At 40.6% G+C, this 15453-nt stretch overlaps 1 long non-coding RNA gene and 1 other non-coding gene across 12 annotated transcripts; one reads left to right on the top strand and one right to left on the bottom strand.

The window, feature by feature from the left end:
• Positions 1-6: 6 nt before the first annotated feature.
• On the top strand, positions 7-14963 carry LOC123102755 (uncharacterized). 6 transcript variants are annotated; one of them, XR_006449282.1, is made up of 9 exons: positions 7-1299; positions 1383-10026; positions 10098-12252; positions 13295-13477; positions 13665-13867; positions 13976-14056; positions 14133-14296; positions 14385-14643; positions 14725-14963. It is a non-coding gene; the product is annotated as an uncharacterized lncRNA (long non-coding RNA). The 6 variants fall into 6 exon arrangements; XR_006449284.1 differs by lacking the exon at positions 7-1299 and having other exon boundaries at positions 6834-8915; positions 8986-10026; XR_006449286.1 differs by lacking the exon at positions 7-1299 and having other exon boundaries at positions 6834-10026; positions 10098-10220; positions 12010-12252.
• Positions 1284-6694, bottom strand: LOC123102754 (uncharacterized). 6 transcript variants are annotated; one of them, XR_006449275.1, is made up of 11 exons: positions 6411-6694; positions 5710-5792; positions 4385-4500; positions 4250-4291; positions 3458-3562; positions 3061-3217; positions 2520-2649; positions 2397-2432; positions 2054-2108; positions 1760-1958; positions 1284-1572 (listed from the first exon to the last, which is right to left on the bottom strand). It is a non-coding gene; the product is annotated as an uncharacterized protein (transcript). The 6 variants fall into 6 exon arrangements; XR_006449277.1 differs by having other exon boundaries at positions 3061-3212; XR_006449278.1 differs by lacking the exon at positions 4250-4291 and having other exon boundaries at positions 4385-4570.
• Positions 14964-15453: the final 490 nt, after the last annotated feature.

Genomic DNA, 15453 nt, shown 5'->3' with positions numbered 1-15453 from the left:
GTCTATTTTGTAAACTTTTCTTAATGCAACGACACATCTATCCTGTGTATTCAAGAATAATAATCTTGAGCCCAATTCCCTTATCTGTTTCTACAACTAGATGACCCGGTGCGCCAAATGGCGCAGAGACCCAATTGAAACCATGTTCGTGTTGAGAAATATTTGCCTTTTTTAGTAACTTTATGTTTGATCAAGCATAGAGACCATGTCAAACCCGAAGTGTTTTGAACGTGTATTTGGACAATGTGCCATTTGGCTCTATGTTACCCAAGTAAGATGCAAGGTCCAAATTCAAGCATCAAGGGTAATGATTCTAAACCTTTTGTAACAGAAACCTTTGCATTTGTTAGTAACTTCGAGTTTTAGCAAGCACTGATGGTAATAATTCTAAACCTTATATATGGAAAATTAAGGAATACCTATGTTCAAACTATATACTTTAGCATGTGAAACTAATTCAAACTATACAAGTTGAAATATTTAGAGACCGGTCATAAAATTGCCGGCTCCACTCTACTGCGACGCGAGAGCCGGCTTGCTGCACCTTCCCCACATAATTGGCCAGAAGGTATTTTAAAAATTTGAATTGTCTACATTAGTATTTCTTAGACATCATATAGGAGATGAGAGAACAGTAAAAAAATTTAACTATGTACCTTAGCTATCTAAGACTAATGAAAACTGCAATCTTGAAAGAGGAAAACAACATTGGAAATCCTAATGTTCCTGGTCCTGAATAGTGTATTCGTCTAAATATGTAGTTGATCACCCGGTGCAAAGTAAGAAACTTCTCATGATATAACGCTGGGAACCTAAAAGCAAGTGTATGATTTTGCAGCTTAGAATGTGTGAACTCACAACTCAGACAAACAACTCAGACAACTCAGCTTAGAATGTACACGCCTAAACGCTGGGAAGAACCTAAAAGTAAAAAACATTCCAAGGGAAAATGTGTGAACTCACAACTCAGACAAACTACTAACAGGGCCATGTATGATTTTGCAGCTTAGAATCTACATAAAACAGAACAGTGCAGGTAACCTCTACCTAAATCTCACTACTAACTTTATTCGAACATTTATTCTTAGATCATCGGTACTCCTTTTATGTACAAATCATGCAATATCTCTATAAATCAATGCCAATGCACGCACATGCACAAGTCTGAACTAAACAATATATATGATATAGCATAATTATATGATCTAGAATAGATGCATGATCAGGGGAGGAAGATGGTGAAGCCAAAGATGACTGCTAAAGTTTCGCTACTCCTTGATCATCTTGCCCAAAACTAAGGTTATTACTGCAGGAACATTCAACCCTCATTATATGTTCTCCTGATTGCATAATTGTTATCTTCACAAATTCTTCAATTGCAGGATATAGCTTCACCAGATCTTCGACAAGAAAATCATGCAACTCCACCGCAAATTCAACCCCAGTAGGTCCACCACCGATAATCACAAAGTGAAGGATCTTCCTTCTCTCCTCTTCACTGAGGTTAGGAGGTGACGCCTTTTCAAAGCAGTCTATCACGCTCTTCCGAATCTTTCGGGCATCCTCCACGACCTGGCATTTACAATGTGAGGCTGTAAGCACAAGATATGACTAATACTGTACGGTACAATAACCTAAAGTATCAATACCATATATCTCAAGATTTTGCAGGAAATTAAACTGTAACTTACATCTTAGGATTGAAACATGAGAAATAGCAGAACAGTAAAGAGACACACAATGCCAATAAGGATTTGACCTTCAGAAAGTGGCAATGCCCCATCACACCAGGAGTGTTGAATGTATTCACAGTAACTCCAAGAGCAACAACCAAGTAATCATAATCACCATGAAATCACCATTCCCGTCCAAATTAGTCCCAACAGCAGAGCGGCAGTGGACGGCTTTCGTCGGATCGATCTTGAAGTAAATATTCACATGTTTGATTGGAGTATAACCTGGAAACAAAATCAATCTCGAAAGATTACAGAGAGTGAGGAGGCCGCATGAAGAGATAGAGAGAGAGAGAGATAGAGTGTTTGCTGAAGCTCACCTCGGTGTGTTGGCATCGGATATGTGGCGTTCAATGCGGACTCCTTAGCCAAACACTAAGTTATTTAAACAGGTCTGAGATTATTCTGAGATGGCATCGGATATGTGAAGCACTCAATCTCTATAGCCAAACACTATGCATGCTGAAATAACTAAGTTTTGTTTTCAACAGAATTCTGAGATTATTCCATTCTCAAGCAAGTACACATATGTGAAACACCTTTTCAGTGAAGAAGCATAGTGGAAGGCACCATCCAGCCATGAATATAAATAAAATGAAAGGACAACCAATGAAAATATCTACAACAAAAGCATTCCACTAAGATGGATCATTAGTAAATTACCAGTATCATGTATCCCTTGGCCTCCTCTGCGAGCGCCTGCTAAAGCAGAGTAGAGCAAGTGCCAGGTAGCTTACTTTTTCAAACAAGACACACAAGCAAGAGTGAAGCTGCACGAGAAGATACCTTAGAGAAGCCATCAGAGTAACCAGACGGCGAGCTGAATAAGTGTGTGACCTACTGGTGGCCGCCATCTGGGTCGGGCCCCTCCTCCCACGGCAGCAAATCCTCGCGGCACCACTGTCACATGCTAGGCCTGAAGCGCGACGGAGTTAGGGTGGTGGACAAGAAGGGTGATGCCACAGCGGACGGCGAGGCTGGGTCAATAACATGCCATCATATTTTAATTCTATTTTGGCAAAAAGGAGATAGAAATGTAGCAACCTGGCATAACTAATTAACTATTCTAATTTAAGGCGGATGATTGCATGTAATCACTAATCGTAAGTAATCAACAAGGCTAAATGATGGAATGAGAAGAAGAATGTATTTCATGAAATAGAGCAAGAGACAGAAACTTGAAAGAAAAAAAAAACACTCAACGCTTGCAGGTGAAGCACATCATATAAAATGGATGGTCACCAATCAGGAAATGTGCAAAATATATAATGGAATTTCTTTGAACTAACTACAATACATCGTCTGTGAAGCAAGAGTGAGAAAATACCAGGAACATGATTAGTGTAGTAGTTCTCTGGCTCACACTACACAGGAGCTGCTGTTGTGGCAGGAATTAAGGGCAAGGAGAGTAGGAGCACATGCTTGCTGGAGATCCTTGGCTGGCCGGTCGAACACGCAGCCACAGCAGAGAGAGTACCACTACCCTAGAACAAGCACATGTTAAATGGAAAAATCCCTAACAAGAGATTTTCTTTTGCACAGGAAGTATCAACGCCTCACATTTTCAAAGGCAAAGGGGCTCCAAATTTCACGAAGATATAAGATGCTAATATAAGATGGAAGCATCCAAGCAAAACTTTCATTCACCAAATGAAGTGTCTTAACTTTGGTTGCTCACGCAAAATTTCTTGTCAGCTGTTGCATGTTCAGCTGGTGTCACCAACCTTGCATATTCGTTGTCCTTTATGTTTTGCCCAGAATGCTCAATTCCATTATTGCATGATGCCACAGCTGAAGAGCTTGGCATTCTTGCGACCGTCTTACCGCCTCTGTTTACAAGCCAAGAAATATTAGGAAAGAAAATTGATAAGGCACAAAAGCAAATATTATTTATTTGTGTTACATTTGTAGGATTAAGGTTGACATATGACTACCCTTGTCTAAATTAGAGTTGCACATGCCCAACTCCATATTATTTCCGTTACAGCTATTTACACACATAACTGAACTCGCACTCAAATGCACTGGTTTGGTGGCATGGTGTAGTGTAACAAGCAGTCGCTCAATCATAATATTCATAGTAGCTTGGATGTGAAATTGGATACATCATTAGATTCTTCTCAAAGCAAAATTTTGAGTAATGCTACTCATATCCTAGCTAGTCAAATTAGGAATGGAGATCTGTGCTACAAGGATTCCTAAATGAATCCTAGTCTCATGAAACACCTGTTATCTTCATGAAACACATGTTATCTTTAAAACCATGATACTTGGCCACAGGGAACCAAAGCAACGATCCAAAGGAAATAAAATTATGTAATCTGAAGCCAATATCAGAGTGTAACATACTCATAAGCTGCCTGAATCGTTCTTGAATCTCATTCACCTTTCTACACTCTTGAATCAACATCCAACCATTTTGATCACAAATCCCAACCTCACGCCACATATCAAACTAAAAACTGCAGACATATGTTTGCTAAGGAAACTGAGATTTACGTAAAGCTCAGACTTACTAAGAATTTCAAAAAGATCTCTTCTCTTTGTTGTCATTCCTCCTAAATTCAGAATGCATGGGTCATAGAAGAACACTCATTCTTTTAGCACAAACTCATGGGAAAAACTGGATGTGGCTTGAGGAGATGCCTCACCTTGAACCGGCGCACAGATCGCCTCCGCCTAGCACGAGTGCCTTGTCCAGGGAGGAGGCCTGAGCCTCTGACGATGACATCGCCAAGCAGTCGCTCAATCATAATATTCATAGTAGCTTGGATGTGAAATTGGATACATCATTAGATTCTTCTCAAAGCAAAATTTTGAGTAATGCTACTCATATCCTAGTAAAAGTTAATAAAATAAGCAAATGTAAAAGCAGCAAATAATTCTTCATATGAGCTATAATAGGAAATCGTAATTACAGTAAAGTTTCATAACAATATACGTCGCAGCCCAGATATATTGTTACTATGCTTTTCACACCCCAAGGCTTCCTCGACGCTGGCTTCTTGTTCTCTCAAACTTGGAAAGAGAAGTTTGCATACTGAAAGTGAATAATACGAATGCAAGGATTTTACTCGGCTTTAGAGTGCCTGTGGACCCGATGCTACCCTGCTCCCCCAGCACGGCGGCCTGTTGGGCGGCGAGGAAGAGGTAGCAGCGGCCCGAGCTGGCTCGGGATGCAATCTTCAAGTATATATTGTGACCACCTTATTTGTTGATACTAAGAAATGTAAGAAGAAGCTAGAGTAGTGAAGGTTTAGATGTTGTACCTGGTCAGCAAATCTACACTACACTGTTTGGAAGAGCGTCGGACGGATCCAGCCATTTCTGACCAGAGACGCACCAAAGTCTGACCTAACAACCCCTCTTTTCTTCTCTCGCCTCCTCACATATTAAAAATATTGCGTATTAAATTTCTTTAGCAAAGGAAAGCTCAATGAGAATTGAATAACTTTGAATACATAAGCGACAATTAAATGCGGCATTCAACCAAGGCAAAAATTTAATGTTTTGTATGCCTTCTTTTTACTGTCGGCAAAGCCGAGAACACATCCTCAGTCACCGCGGACAAAATAAAACAAGACACATTACTGAGATTAAACACCATGGCAGAGTACCATTCAGTCTTATGTGGGATTTAGGCAAGTGTGCTACTGTAGTAAGAAAATAAATAAAAAGATTAATATGCAAATTGGCCTATAGTTTAAAGAATCAAACTCAAAAGGTAACTTCCTACCATATCTTCAGTGAAGAAATTTAACTTGAGCATAAGAGGGGAATTTATTGCTACACCTATATGCTTTTGATCCTTGCACAGTTAGTGCAGGACAGTCACTGCTTTGATTTCTTCCCTGGCCCAACTCGCTTTGAACCACCGGAGTTCCTTAATTTCAAGATGTGTATATAGACAATTTGAATGACTATATGAATTGAAAGTACATAGATAAACATATAAGAGAAGATGCAGCACCAGCACCTGTTGTTCTTGGGCGTCTGAATCTGATCATCCTTTTCTTCAGCATCAAGCGAAGAAGCATCAGCCTGAGCATCAGGGGTGGCCTGAATCGCAAAACAAAACGGATCAGAATGCAAAGATGTGTATATACAGCTCGGCTGCTGGAGCACAGGGTGCAACAGTTTTGTTGGCCTCACCTGCTTTGTCAAAACCTAAGAAAAGAAAACCAAATCTTCTCTTCTAACTTCAAGTCACCAATAAGAGAGGAAGCAGTTGGTACAGAATAACTGCTGCAACTACGAAAAGAAAAACTGGAAATTTTACTTATGCACAGTATAGTGCCTAGCCATCAATTGAATATAGGTGTAGTACAACAGCTCTTACAGACATTAGCACAAACAATTTGCAGGCAAACTTATACCTGGCAGAACACAACCTAAGAGAAGGCAAAATTCCACCCCCAAAACATAGGCAGAATGCATATGTAAGTGCAAATCGCCATGGTTATTGGCCTATCAACCAACAACAGTTCAGAGAGACAAATGCTAGCAAGGGATTGCCTAGAATTTTGCCATATGCTCTTTTCTTTGTCCAAATAACTTCATATTTGGTGCTGAAGTTACTAATTCGTCTTGGAAGAAGGAATCCATCATGAGATGGAAAGGAGAGAATAAAATCACTGACTATCAATTGAGAGAGGGGAGAAAGGGAGTCGAGCTTACCTCGATGTTGTGTATCGTGGCGTCGAGCAAGAGCCGCTGGTGGTGCCGTCATGGAAGGAGGTGCTCCATCGAGGAGCCACCACTGGTGCCATGGCATCAGAAGAGGTGCAGCCAGGGATGAGACGAGGATACACCGCTAGACTCCTTCTTCCTCTTCCCCTGTGAGATCCTTCTTTCACTCCCTCGATTCACCTCTTCTCCTGCTCCCTCTCACTTGCTGCCCTCCATCCTCGGCGGATCCACGTCGCTGGAAGCTGGTGGGGCGAGGTGGCCGAAGGAGGAGGCGTGTGGATCTGGGCCGGCCGGATCAGCAACCCCGGCTCCTCCTGTTGAGCACGGAGGTCCTCATTTTCTCTTTCTCCCGCAGGGACCGATCCATGGCTGGATCGATTCGAGCGTCGCCCTTCCCTTGCAGGTCGCTGCCGCGCCCGCACGCCTCGGGTTCGGTGAGATCCGGGATGACGAGGGGGGATGGGATGCGTGAGGGGAAGGTCGCCGCCGCGCCACCATCTCCCCCCTCCTCCTCCGCCACCAGAGGGCGCCGCCGCCACCATCTCCCCCCTCCTCCGCCGCCAGAGGGCGCCGCCGCCACCATTGTCGAGGGAGTGGAGGGGATGAGGAGCTTGGGAAGGCGGCTGTAGGGGGAAAAGATTTAGGCCTTCTTTGGTTCATAAGATTGGAAAACCATAAGAATAGGAAAGTTATAGAAAATGAGATGATATGTATCTTAAATCCTATGCATAGGAATAGAAAAAAAGATGCCCTTTGATTCACATCATAGGATTTTTTCCATTGAGTCTAAGCTAATGTTTATTTTCCTATGAAATGTGAAGGTTGAAGGATAGGAAAAATTCCTCCATAAAAATAGGATTTTATTACAAACCAAAGAGCTCTGAAGGAATTTTTCCTATAGAAATCTTAGGCCTTCTTTAGTTTGTATGAATTTTGTAGGAACTCTATATGATAGAATTTGCTAAGGAAAAATTCCTTTGAAGCCCTTTGATTTATAGGAATGGATTTCTATTCCTATGTAGGATAGGAATCCATCCTTCACATTTTGGAGGAAAAAAACATTAGTCTAGACTCAATGGAAAATTTCCTATCCTATGCATCAAATGGCATCTCTTTCTCTATAGGAATTGAGATGCATGTCATCTCACTTCCTACGATTTTTCTATTCCTATAAAATTATTATCCTATGAACCAAAGGAGGCCCTATCCTATGAAAATTTTACAAAATTCCTTCGAACCAAAGGAGGCCTTAGGGTTGGAGACTGAGGGAACGGGAGGAGAAAGCGGACGGGCGCGAGGCTCATCACGGCGCAGTGGTTTTTCCCCTCATGTGGTGCGCTGCACCCCCACGCGCGGGCGCGGTGCGTGGTTTTTTAGCCGAGATAATTGCATCTATAGTCCTCGTACTTGCTGGTCACATCCAATTCAGTCTTGAAACTTGTGTATTGCTTCAATACGGTCCCGGTACATGAAAATACGTGATCAATACGGTCCCTGAGATTGAAACGTCAGTCCTGGCTCTACACGTCACATACGTATCTCGTATTTCTGTAGTGAAGACCACGTTTATATGCGGCCCATATGTCAGTGGGCCGAATGGGCCGAGAAATAAAATGAAAAAAAGGCAAGGGGGATTCGAACCCACTAGCTGTGCCCAACCAGTACCCGAGCCGGCCACCAGACCAAGTGTGTGTTCTTGTTTAACATGGGGATGCACCATATATTATAAGCATATCACTATTTCTTTAAAAAATTATGTGTGAATTTTAAAATATTCATGAGTTTTTATTTTAAAAAAAGTTCATCGATTCACAAAATGTTCATCTACTACCACTATAAAAAAAAGAGAGGGCGAAGAACCAAACAATCAGACCCATTCATCAACAAGATTTAATGGCTCTTAATCCTCCAATGTTTAACCCTCTGGTGTTTAACGATACAAACCACGCATCAAGCCACTAACCCTACTCTGTCGTTCAAAAAAAACTTTGGCAACAACGCACGAGGCACGACCTACTGCCCCCTCCTCCCAACGAACGGCACAACACGGGCGGTTCCTCCCGTGCGCCGCTCGACGCCCCGCTGTTCCTCCAGCAGCCGTTCGCCGCCGCTGTTCGCCGCCCGTCACGCCCTTCGCCGCAGGTCGCCACGGGCCGCCTCGCCCTTCGCCGCCGGAGCCGTCACGCCCTTCGCACTTCCCTCTCCCGAACTGCCCACCACTTCTCACGGGCGCCCTCTCTCCCGGCCTCCTCGCCGCCTTCCCGACACCCTCGCCAACGCGTTCTCAGCGGGGCTCCTCGTCCTCTCGCTGGACCTGGCACACTCCTCGGCGCCGTCGCCCCCACCCCCCACCCCGGGTCGCCGTCGCCATTATGCCCTCGCCGGCGCGCTTGTCGACGGTCTCGCTAATCTGCAGGCGGATGCCAATCTGCAGCAGCAACACCAGCTTCTGCGCGCGGGCAGACGCTAATCTGCATTCAAGAGAAGATGCATGTACACTCGTGGCTCATTTATTTGTTTTACTGTTTGTTCTGTAAGTATTCTCTAATGCCAGCTATAATAGTGCTGCGGCGAACACTGTCCATGCTGCTAGCGATGTACGTGTGAGGAACAGAACGGAGCCATGGTGGAGAACGTCAGCACTGTTGTGGCTTTTGTGCTACCCATATGAGACTACGTCTCCCTTCACTGAGTAAATACATAGGCAATTCTTCATCAATCCCACTACATGTTTGTCATAGTTACGAGATACAGTCGATTGATGCTTGCAGCCATGATTCATGTTCAGTTGGACCAAATCGGACATGCTATGAGGTCCTTATTTCTCAAAGTTGGCTCTGTTTTAGTTATGGTTTTTACTGTATCTAAATAAACAATTTGATTTATGGCTTATGGTGAAGGCGAGAGGATATTCTTTTCATTATGGTAATTGACAGTTACATATGGAAGAGTAGAATTTTCAGTTTCTTATTTTATTTTTTACTGTGGATCGTTAAAGGAGAACTTTAGGTCTTTTATTTAGGTTGGACATTATCAGGAATCTTGTTCTGTTGCCTCTACTTACTTTACTCTAAGGCAATATGTCCTTTTCTGAATTTATTCCAATATTGCAGAGCGTCTTCTAATTTTTTTCCTTTTGGCATGGACTAGGATTCACATTGAGTACTACAGTATTCTGTAGAGTACATGTCTGATTATTATTATTTTCCCTATACATATTCTATGGATGTGAAATAGGATAATCTGAACTGAATTTCTATCAACAGCAAGCGGCTCAACGAGGACACTGAATTTCTCTCCTGTGAGCGATCATTAATCTCCCACTATGTTCTGTACTTCCTATCTTCTGTACTTCCAAGCTCCTATATTTTTGAACTAGACAATCAGCTTCTACATGTGCTGCACTTGCAATATTTCTTCTCAAACTAAACTTCTACACCAATGCCATTTTGTGTTTTTTTTAAACTCTGATGCTATTGTTTCAGCCAATAATATTGAAATGTGTTCCCCGAGCATATTTGATATTTAACTGTGCTTTGGTAAGGTGCCAGGTGTTACTGGACAAGTAGATACAGAAATACTTATCAGTGCTGGTCAGCGGCAAGTAAGAGAATTGTTTCCATCTCATGCCATATATTTGTGTTGTATCAGTATCTAAACTGCTCCTGTGTGCAGGTAACATAGGCAACAATTCAAGTATCAAAGGAACATATGGCTTTTGGAATTCTGTTAGGAAAATTCTCTTTTGTAAGAAGGCCAAATCTTTTCCAAGGATTTTCAAGTGACCATGTATTTCAGGTTTCTGTTCTGTCTCCATTTCTAGGCTTCCTTGAAGTTCTATTGAAATGGCTATTTTGAGTGTCCGCTATCATTTCAATATGAAGTAACATGAGAAGTCAAAATTTGTTGCATTTTTTATCCATATATGAAAAGAAATGAGTCTTAGCTAAAGTTCGAAACTGTTACGCATAAAACAACTAATCTGTCGCTATAAACAAAAATTTAATTGTGTTATGCTTCATGAACATATTGCCATCTATGAGAAGATAGTTTCGAGATATATATTTCTATTTGACTGTCCCTTTGCCTTCTTTTAGTAAAAACAATAGGGGGACGTGCAGAAATGAGCCATATATAGCGGAATGTGCTATATGCAACACGAATTTTACTACTCCCTCCGATCCAAATTAATTGACGCAACTTTAGTTCAACTTTGTACTAAAGTTGTACAAGAGTTGCGTCGATTAATTTGGACCGGAGGGAGTACGTATATTTTGGAAGTGCATTTAAAAGAATCAGTGTATCAGGACATACAATTTTTCATCATGCATTGTGATTGATATGCTACGATATATAATTTTGATTGGTTGATAGGCATAGTTGTGTTATTCTCGAAAAAGGTTACATTGCATCAGATTGCTAAGAATCAGTAACCTCAACAACTATAAGCTCCTTGTCGATGTTGTCTCGGAGGGCCAAACTCAGCAACCTGGTGTATGACCAAAAGAAGAGGCTAAACTTGTGAAAATCCATATCGACTTACCTGCAAGAATATGACACTACAAATGTTCAACGTATGATAACAATAGAACTACTAATGGTCTATAACTTCTGTGCACTAGCATGTGACTTGTACTCTTGGAGGGACAGAATTAAGCTTTTTATAGTCATCTGATGGGATGATATTTAATTATTTCTCTCCGTATTAGTTGTCCCTTTGCTGATCACATGTTTATTATGGTGCCTTTTCTTGCTCTTCAATGAAGCGTCTTGCCTTCTTATATCTTGACCTAATATTGGGTGTAATGTACTACAATTTTTGTATACATGTTCTGCTTAACTAAGATGTGCTTTGAATCCAAATCGTAAGCAACTATCTACTCATCCTATGCCGACTTCCATGTATGCTCAGTATAACATCAATTGTAACATATTATGTAGATTTTGTAGATTTTATTACTTCCCCATGGTTTTAACATGTCAGAGTTAGAGAATCATCATGCAGCTGCATCTCCGTTAGGATCAGGGGACGTTCCCCGTTTATAAGACCAAATGAGTATAATATTTTAGAGTTAGTTCTTTTTTGACTGAAAGTCTGCCAAAATTTACAATGGTTGTGAGGCTTCTTGCTGTGATTTGTCGGCTGAAGTAGCAGAGATCATCGTGGCTAAATCCTTTTTGTATGGTGTGAAAGGCTGCTGATTGTCTGAACATTCTTTATTCTGCAAATGAGTGTAAATCTTGTCTGCCACTTGACTATTAATGATTATTTACAACATTTGAAGATGTGAGCATATGCATTATGTATCCGAATCTGGTATGTTGTGAAGGTTTTTAAGTGACCAAGCACATTTCTCATTTGGCTGCTCAGTCTGTATCTATACACAAAACCACCCCGTGGGCATGTACATTTCTAGCTCTGTTTGAAGCCATCTCTGTGCAACCATTTTGTTCTCCATCCAAATTGGATTCCCCTGTCACAATACATACTTATTTTAAATTATCTTTTGAACAAAGTTCATTCTGGATGAGAATTATGTTTGTATTTTGACTATGAGTCACAAAGTTTTGGCGTGGTAGCTGACAGGGCTACTGACGGCGGTGGCGTGTGGCTTCTGGGACAACAACATCAAGTGCTTCGTGTACACATTGCACTCCAAATGTCCGACAAAATGTCCACACTAAAGACGGATTCAAATGAAAAGGAAAACATTGCTACGTGGACATGACCCGGTCGAAACCATGCCGAGTCAGCTTCAGCTGAGTCGAGGGACAAAACTTCTTTGGTTTGAAAAGTTCAAGTTGCAAGTTGTCCTGTTTTTAAGTTGAGGTATGAAACCTGCACTTCTCAATTAATTGAAGGACTAAAAATAGACTTTCTCATTATTTTATGCTGGTGTGATTCTTATTTGGTTAAAGTTTGACGTGCGTTGCACATGCAAGTTTACTAGTGATTATAAAGTAAAACGTTGTGTCTACAACAAATGTATGTAAATTTTAAAAAATAATCAACACAATGCTTGGGAATTTTAAAAATATAATTCGAAGATTTTAAAAATGTTCACTGATTCAAAAATGTATTGATGGATTCAAAAATGTTCGTCACAAAAACAATTCTGACTCTCAAAAGGTTTTCAAGAAATATTTTGCCTATGAAAAAAAACTTGTTTACGAGTTCCAAAAAACATGTGCGCAGTTTCAAAAAAATTCACTAACTTGTACTCCGCCGTATTGCATACAGAAGTTTTGAAATTGCGAATATTTTTTAATTCATTATTTTTCCAAAGGCGTTCCACCTTTTTAAAAATTGGGCTGAATGTTTTTCGAATTCAAATTTTTTATCGAATTAAAAAAATGTTGACCATAATTTTGAAGTTACGAAAATTTTCTTAATTCATGAACTTTTAACAAATTCGTGAATAATTTGAAATGGCTTACATTTTTTTGGAACTCGTGATCATGTTTTTTTGCAAAGGCGAACATTTTTGTTTAATTCTTGAATAGCTTTTGAAATTAAGAAACATGCTGTCTGTGATGAACAATTTTTTAATTATCAATATTTTTTTGAATCAGTGAACATTGTTTTTCAAAATTTACGAAATAAAATTTTCTAAATCCCAACCATTTTCTTGAATATTTTCATAAATTCAAGTATTTTTTTGTATATACAAACTTTTACTTTTGAATCGTGAACATTTTTTGTATCAATGAACATAAAAGAATCAATTCATGAATTGAACAGAAAAGAATCAATTCATGAATACTAAGTGTGTGTGCGCGCGATATGTGACGAGATGCATATATATTTAGTCTATTGTACAAGTTGTGAACATGTTTGAAGGTTTACTGGGCACGTTTAATATTATTTACAGAGTATTTAAGGTTTACTGGGCTGGCCTGCTTGTTGTTTGGCCCACGGGCAATTTTTCTGCCTGGCCCGCTCGCTGTAGAATATCAAGCGGCAGGCATCGGTCCCCTGCTATTCCTCTTCCTCGGCATCTCGGTCTGGTGGTCGAACCCTTCCTTGAGAGACGAACCCTAGCGTTTGCGTGCTGGTGAGATTTCTTCCCCTTTTTGACTGGCTGGGGCTTATTTGAAACATGGATCTGGTCCGCATTTATTTGGATTTGGCAACTCCTTTCGTTTTCAGCCGACTCCTACTCCATTGCTGTCTTTTTTCAGCACGATGTTTTCTGCCTGTTTCCACATAGTTTGTGCCGATTGAAAATCTTTGCTGTTTAGGTTTGAAGGCATGAGGGGAGATCGCATCAACGATCCTGTGAACATTAGCTCTGATGAGAACGCGGACAGCAGCTCTGATGAAGCTGTGGACACGAGCTCTGATGAACCCGCGTACACCAGCTCTGATGAAGGTGTGGACATGAGCTCTGATGAACGGGCGTACAGCAGCTCTGATGATGGCGTGGACACAAGCTCTGATGAAGGTATTTTTAGTAATGGTAAACATCAGACATTTAACCTAACGAAATGTGGTCATGATCTGTACTTTAGTCATTTGCGCTTATGGGCCATTTGTTTGTTGAATTATTGAGGCATGTGCTACCGTATGAAGAAAAAGAAGCTTCAGAAGACGTGCAAGGATGTGTGTGACTGCCCTAGAGAGTACTCAGTTGGTAAGGACTAATGCTAGATAATCCAGAGTGTTTCTTTCTATAGATAGGAAATTAATTATTTTACTTTTATTATTAGGATATGATCCTAATTCTGAAGCCGACTAGATGTATTCAAAGAAATTTATGATGTCAAAGTGTGCTCGAAAACGTCTTAGCTGCTATGTTCGTTCTGTTAAGCCTGCTATTAGGCACTATGTGTGTGAGATGAACAAGACTTTCACCAAAGCTGGGCAGAGAATGGTGAGAAGCGAATTTATTTGCCTATATGTGTATTCTGCCTACTCTATCAATCATAGTGTATAACTATAAGTCTGTTGAATGCTTGTAGTACTTCTCTACTTTGTTCACTGAGAAGCACCTCATGAAGTTTCTCTCCAGTCCGGTTGATCGAATGCGGATTAAGCTTTCATCTGGGCGTTGTTTAACCTATGTTCAACTGATGAAAGGGGTTGATAAGAGGGCTGCTATAACACATAACTGGAGCCGCTTCGTGGAAAGAGCGAAGCTGAAAGAACGGGAAATCTGTGTCTTTTCTCTCCGACATTGCAAGGGGGTGCCAGTGTTCACTGTGCACAAAATCTGAAGAGGTTGGTGTATGAAACATAATTTTATTTCTGAAAGAAATATTTAGTTTATTTCCTGGTCTAAGTAAGTATGGGTTTTTGTAGGTTTCTGTGATGCAGTTTGGAAGTAGGAAGATGGGAAGGTGTTCTGCAAGGGCATGTAGATATGTTCTCTAGTACTCCCTCCGTTTTTATTTACTTCGCATATTAGCACTAAAGTTTGACCAAGTTTATAGAAGAAAATATAAATATTTACCATAAGAAATTTATACTATGTGGAAGTACATTTGATAATGAATCTAATGGTGTTGATTTCTTATTGTATATGTTAATATTTTTGTCTACAAACTTTGTCAAAGTTTATAAAGTTTGACTTTGACCAAAGCTAATATGCAGAGTAAATAAAAACGGAGGGAGTATGATGGTATGCCTATGTTTAGTAATGTTTAGTCGTTTGATAGACTATGGTCCGGTTTGTTGGGCCAAGGAAACCAGGATGCTTTTCTTTTGGCAGTAATGTATCCTCTATGCTATCTATGTAATGCAATGATGATGAAGACTCTAAACTATTAGTGAGCTATATGCTTTTGCCTAACATTGTAGTTCCGTTTGTCTGAAGTAATTAAGCGTACGCACATAGATATATCATAGTCAGTACACGGGATTTCATAAGATAGGATTAAAGTTTCGGCTGCATGAAAATACTCCGCACGAAGGATAATAGGTTTTGGTAATGCCTTTGAGCTAGCTTTCAAAAGTATCCTGGTCGACGTTGTTGCTTGGGTTTACAGATCATTGCCATGGTCGAACAACGCTCTTTTTGCACTTCTTTTT

The sequence above is a fragment of the Triticum aestivum genome, chromosome 5A, assembly GCF_018294505.1.
Source record: "Triticum aestivum cultivar Chinese Spring chromosome 5A, IWGSC CS RefSeq v2.1, whole genome shotgun sequence".
Lineage (NCBI taxonomy): Eukaryota > Viridiplantae > Streptophyta > Magnoliopsida > Poales > Poaceae > Triticum > Triticum aestivum.
This window is presented reverse-complemented; position numbering and strand designations above follow the sequence as displayed.